This window comes from Hyla sarda, chromosome 6 (assembly GCF_029499605.1).
Source record: "Hyla sarda isolate aHylSar1 chromosome 6, aHylSar1.hap1, whole genome shotgun sequence".
NCBI lineage: Eukaryota > Metazoa > Chordata > Amphibia > Anura > Hylidae > Hyla > Hyla sarda.
The window spans coordinates 140,029,481-140,035,213 of NC_079194.1; the positions used below are offsets into that span (position 1 = coordinate 140,029,481).

The 5,733-nt window shown below is 45.1% G+C and overlaps 1 pseudogene; it reads left to right on the forward strand.

Moving 5' to 3' along the window:
• Positions 1-1,219: 1,219 nt before the first annotated feature.
• Positions 1,220-1,320, forward strand: LOC130277812 (U2 spliceosomal RNA; annotated as a pseudogene).
• Positions 1,321-5,733: the final 4,413 nt, after the last annotated feature.

The following is a 5,733-nucleotide window of genomic DNA, read 5'->3' on the forward strand; positions in this document are numbered from 1 at the left end:
CTGTGTGCAGGCTTCCGTGTTCGCGGCCGCCCGGCCCCTCGTGACGTCTCGCCCGGCCCTTCAACGAAAGTCTATGGGAAGGGGGTGTGGCCGCTGTCACGCCACCTTCCCATAGACTTTGGTAGAGGGAGCGAGCGTGACGTCACGAGGGGGCGGGCGAGACGTCACGAGGGGCTGGGCGTGACGTCACGCCCGGCGGCCGCGAACACGGAAGCCCGCATACAGAACTTCCGGATGCTGTGAGCGGAGCTCCGACAGGCAGGGAAGCGCACAACCCCTTTAAGGGGTTAAGGATGTATCTTATTTTTGCTCCATTCACCTTCTGAAATACTGCCCCACAGCATGATGCTGCCACCACCATGCTTTACTATATAGATGGTATTGAACAGGTGAGCGGTGCCTGGTTTCCTCCAGACACAACACTTAGAATTGAGGCCAAATAATCTTGGTTTCATCAGACCAAAAAATCTTGTTTCTAACAGTCTGAGAGTCTTTTAGATGTTTTTTGGCTTTCATGTGTCTTTTACTAAGAATAGGCTTCTTTCTGGCCACTGGTGTAGAGCTGCAGTGATGGTTGACCTTCTGGAGGTTCCTCCCATCTGCACACAGGATCTCTGGAGCTCAGTTTGGAGATAGTTCCTGCAGACCTTCCTTATAGGAACAGTGAGTACAGCTGCTGGAGAACCTCTGTACAGACACTGACCACAGCAGCCGCAGAACCTCCCTACATATAGAGTGGCCACAGCTGCTGTAAAACCTCTTTACAGATCTCACCTGATCACAAATGTTGTGGGTTTGTTGTGTCTAATAGAAACCCAATGGGGGAGATTTATCAAAACCCGGGCAGAGGAAAAGTTTCCCGGTTGTCCATAGCAACCAATCAGTTTATTTATTTTATTTTTCAGAGGACTTATTGAAAATAAAAGAATCTGATTGGTTGCTATGGGCAACTGGTCAACTTTTGCTCTGCCCAATTTTTGATAAATCTCCCCAAATGTGTGTATTCTGACAGGTCAGGGTTCCTATTCCACTTACTAAATAAAGTGATCACACTGACTGTCTGGTAGCGTCAAGGCCTAGAACCACAAAGAACTGACCCAAGGTGTCTCCAGAAGGTGGCTGACACATACCCTTACCCCCCTAAACTGCATAAAATCTTAGTTTCCTCTTTGATTTTGGAGGGAAGGTAAGGGGCAGATGTTATATGTCTGTCTCATAGATCGCTTCTCGGCCTTTTGGCTAAGATCAAGTGTAGTATCTGTTCTTATCAGTTTTCATGCTGGTGGGGATGGGTGCTGCATGGAGGATGCAGGAGTACCAGGGCTTTCCGGGGCTGGTTCTGAGGAATCAGCTCGACGGCTGCCCCGATGTGACCTGTTCCCTCCGGGTCTCTCCATGAGGCTGAGAGGGTCTAGAGCCGAGGTACTTTTGTGCCTCGGGGAGTGGTGACCCCGGGGTGCCGAAACTCACTGGTAGGATTGGCTCACTGAGTTGAAGCACGGGCACCATAATCTCTTCACCTTGTGGCACTCACCTCTTGATTCCCGGCCTTCTGGCTAGGATCAGAGAAATTTTTATAGATCCGGCCGGATGTCGGGGCAGTATATCTGCACACATTCACTTATTTATTTATTTTTGTCTCACTGTGTCACTTTTTGCGTGTTGTGTGTTCACAGGATTTGTCAGGATGCGGTAGCCCTTCTGGGTGTCCCTCCTGGCGGTCTAGGGGAGGTGTGTGTGGCCATTAGGTTCCGCACCTCCCTGCAAACACCCCGGCTACTCCTGCTATGGCAGGGTACCTACCGTTATCGGCTCTGCGGGCAGATACCTTGGCTAACGCCAAGGGGGATGCCGGGAGCATTTGTGGTCCCCTAGTAGCTTTGGCGAAAAGGGACATCGAACCTGGAACCTCGCAGGTACCTTTTGGTCTGGAAGCGAAGGGTAAGGTTTGTTGGGGGGCCTCTCTCCTATCGGAGAAGGGCTTGCGATAGACCGCATCCTTTGTGCACGTTTTTTTTAGTGTAACACGTTTGCACTTTTTCTTGCACTTTTGGTGAATCGAGAGCACGTTCCTCGGCTTTAGAAAAAGTCTCTCTCATAGAAACAAGTCATTTTAAAACAGATGAAGATGTGATCATCACCTAAGGCTGGAAACTTGAGTTATGGTATCATTTACCTCCAAAGGCATAAGCTGTATAATGAGCAGTTAGGTCATTTACATACCCTGCCCTGTCTGACACTGTGGACTGCACCTGCCCTGGCACTAGTAAGCAATACTGCCACCTAGTGCTGCCTATCCCTCCACACAGAAGTGGATACTGCTCTTTTAAATAGTAGACCTCATCTAAGGCTAGTCCTAGGCTTTAGGGGACAACCTCCTGTGTATGGTATTGAGGGTAAGTATTTTTAGCTCATGTCTCCAAATTGGCTAATTTAAGCATCAATCAAATACAGCCCAAGTTTAGTGGTATAGAGCAGAACTTCTAACATTTATTTCACATACCTAATGTGATACTCAGTGTGCCACCATCAGTACTCACATTCTGTCCTACTAAACTTCTAAATAAATCAAACCAAAGTGACATGGGAGAATACTTTGGCAATTTATGAGTGAAAGAGTTCTTCCATGACAAAGAAGAGAGAGAACTTTTTAGCAGACTTCAACCTCATCCTTGTCACAGGGAGATGTCAAAGGTTTGGATGAGTCAGAGTCGGAGAGTTTTGACCCCACTGATAGTTGGGGAAAGTGCACAGCTGGTTGCTACACTCCCTGCCCTCCCTGTGATCTCTATCTTGTTGCATGATATGACCCGTATTATAAGTCCATGCGGCTCATTTTATGTAGCAAGATAGAGATCACAAGGAGCTGGGGAGTGAAGCACACAGCCACAATCTTCCCCTGGCCATATCTAGAGATCCTTTGGGGTCTGAATACTGAGATCATGACCAATCAAATTTTTTTTCTAAAATGAGAGGGACATTTTAAGACATATGGTGAAGTCTTCAATATTGAATACAGAAAATGTGCACACATATTTTTGCTCTTAATATTGTTTGTAATAACCAACAGATGAAGATATTTTTGATCTTTGATCTTCTAAATTTTAATACTATGCATGGTGTTTATGTGTGCAGATAAGAAGGGCTATGCATGCCTTAAATAAGGAGGACATCACTATCAAACCTATAGACCAGTGTTTCTCAAGCATGGTCCTCAAGACCCCACATCATGTTTTCTGGATTTCTTTAGTCTTTCACAGGTGATGTAGTTGTGGTGATGCCGGATTCACTGACCAGAATTATATCACATGTGAAAGACTAAGGAAATCCAGAAAACATGACCTGTTGGGGGTGCTTGAGGACAGCGCTTGAGTAACACTGCTGTAGCAAAGGGGGCACTGTAGTCCTCATAAACACATCAGACTGCATGAAAAATGCATTTATACCAAACTGGATGAAGACCCCAGTCAAAATATTTGAAGGAGCTGTGAAGAGGTCTGTCTACAGAAGCTACAAAAACTTGGGACTTTATACCCAGGATTAGAATATTTTATATGATTCCACAAAATGTAAGTCTGGCAGTTATGGGAGCCCAATCATTTCAGGTATGGGAACACTCAATAAACTGACATTTTAAGAAATACAACCAGCTATCTCCATGATGGTACAGCATTACACCAAATTTTCATGGGAAAACTGAAAATTGGCCATTCTGCTCAAACCCTTGACCTACTTTCACTACACAGATACTTCCTAATATTCTATACTGCCTCTAATCAATAACACATTTTATGAAAGATCCTTAAAAAAAAATTCCACTGTCAAACTAACATTTATCTATTAATAGAAGATTAACTTTCTGTATGTCACCTTACAAATTTGAAACAGTACAATCCAGACACCCCCATATGAAAAACCTTTTGACTGGAAAAGCTAGAGGTAGTAAGGAAAACTGAAAAACTTTCATCATATCATACATATGGATGACCATCTGAAAAGGATATCCCCAGACCCTCCCCTGCTATAACAAGACAACCTTTAAATGTGCAGTATACGCTTTTGGAAATACCCTGGACTCTGTAGCAGTGGAAATGTGAAATGTGGAGTCTAAAGGACAATTTTGGGTTTGAAGGGAAATCTTAAAGGGGAAGTCATCACCGCTTCCTGGTTTCAGTGACCCGTTTTCCCTGTAGAACTGCCCAATCAGCCAGTCACTGACTGAGGAGGGACAACCCTATAGTCATTGATAGGCTAAGCAGGGTAGCTCTCTGAAGTGCATGGACTGGACACCCCCTTTAATGCCTCAGTATACCAAGACATTCACAAATACTTTCTGGATAAATGGGCAAAGATTCTCAGAGAAACACTTCACAATCTTGTGGAATGTCTTCCCAGAAGAGTGGAAGCTGTTAAAACTGCAAAGGGGGCCTACTATATTAGTGCCTATGGACTTAGAAGTGATCCATTATTACTTTTTTGTAGCAATTAAAAATATCAATCTGCAAGATTACTATTTTGTTTTCCTCACTGAGGGCAATACCACTTTTTTCAGCTGGCTCTCCTAGTATATTCCTCACGGATAACTGCACCTTACACTGTGTCCAGAGGCAGAATATTCCAAGAATTCCCCACACCTGGATGTATTTAATCCCCCCCCCCCCCTGCTCCTATCCAGGCCGTGTCTGTTGGAGAGAAACCCTCAAGCAATGTGGTCCTTGCAGGTATGTAAATAAGGAGGTGCAAAGAATTCCAGCTATTTCACCCAGGAGATGTCTCCTCCAGAAGATTTTATTTGATCATCCATCATTTCGGCTCCAGAAGCCCCTATCAAGAGTTGTAGATCATCCCACAGGCCATGAGAGGCACCTTAGCCCTTACTCCAGGCTCATGTAGTGTTCTTTATGTGTAGGATTATAAAAGGATCATAAAATTCAGAATTCACACTTTACATATAAAGGAGAACAAACCAGACGCAGATATCTGTACTACACAGTACTACTTCTATTCTGCATATATGGACCCTGCACAGTACCACTGATCTTGTTTTGCATGTTGGGTGTAACCAGTGAAGATTACAATCCCTGGCATCTGGAGAATTGTCTGCCATGTTTCCTGGGAATGATTGTACCGTCCTTCATGTGCTGGTCTGAAAACAGTTGTACATTGTGCCACCCATCACCCTGTGGGTGGACATAGCTGAAGCTCACTCCACTGACCCTTGTGGGTTTCAACAAACTAAATGTCAAATTCCTGGCCAATTTTCCATGCAATTTCTGTGTTACTGAGTTTTATTTTGTTGTTAACCCTTCCTCCACCTGTAATTTGTTTGCTGATCTAGACAGTCAGGTGAGCTCTCCTAGGACCAACAGTCCCTGAGGTGGAGAGGTGGCAGGAGACATGAAGGAAGGTGCAGAATAGATGGAGGAGACAAAAGAAGATGGTGCAGGAAGAGGAGGCAGGAGAATTGGGGCAGGGGTTGAAGGCAGAAAGAAGGGAGGACGAAGCAAGATACATGCACAGGATGATGATGTGTGAGACAGGAAAAGGTAGGATAGACTGCATAGTAGGAGGATGTAGGAAAGATGGAATAGGAGGCAGGAGACAGAGGAGGCAATACAAATGGTAGAGACAAAAGAGGCGGTGTAGAAGGATGCAGGTGAGATGGCGCAGCAGGAGGATACATGATAATTGGCACACAAAGAGGAGGAGACAGTAAAGAGGGTGAAGGAGACA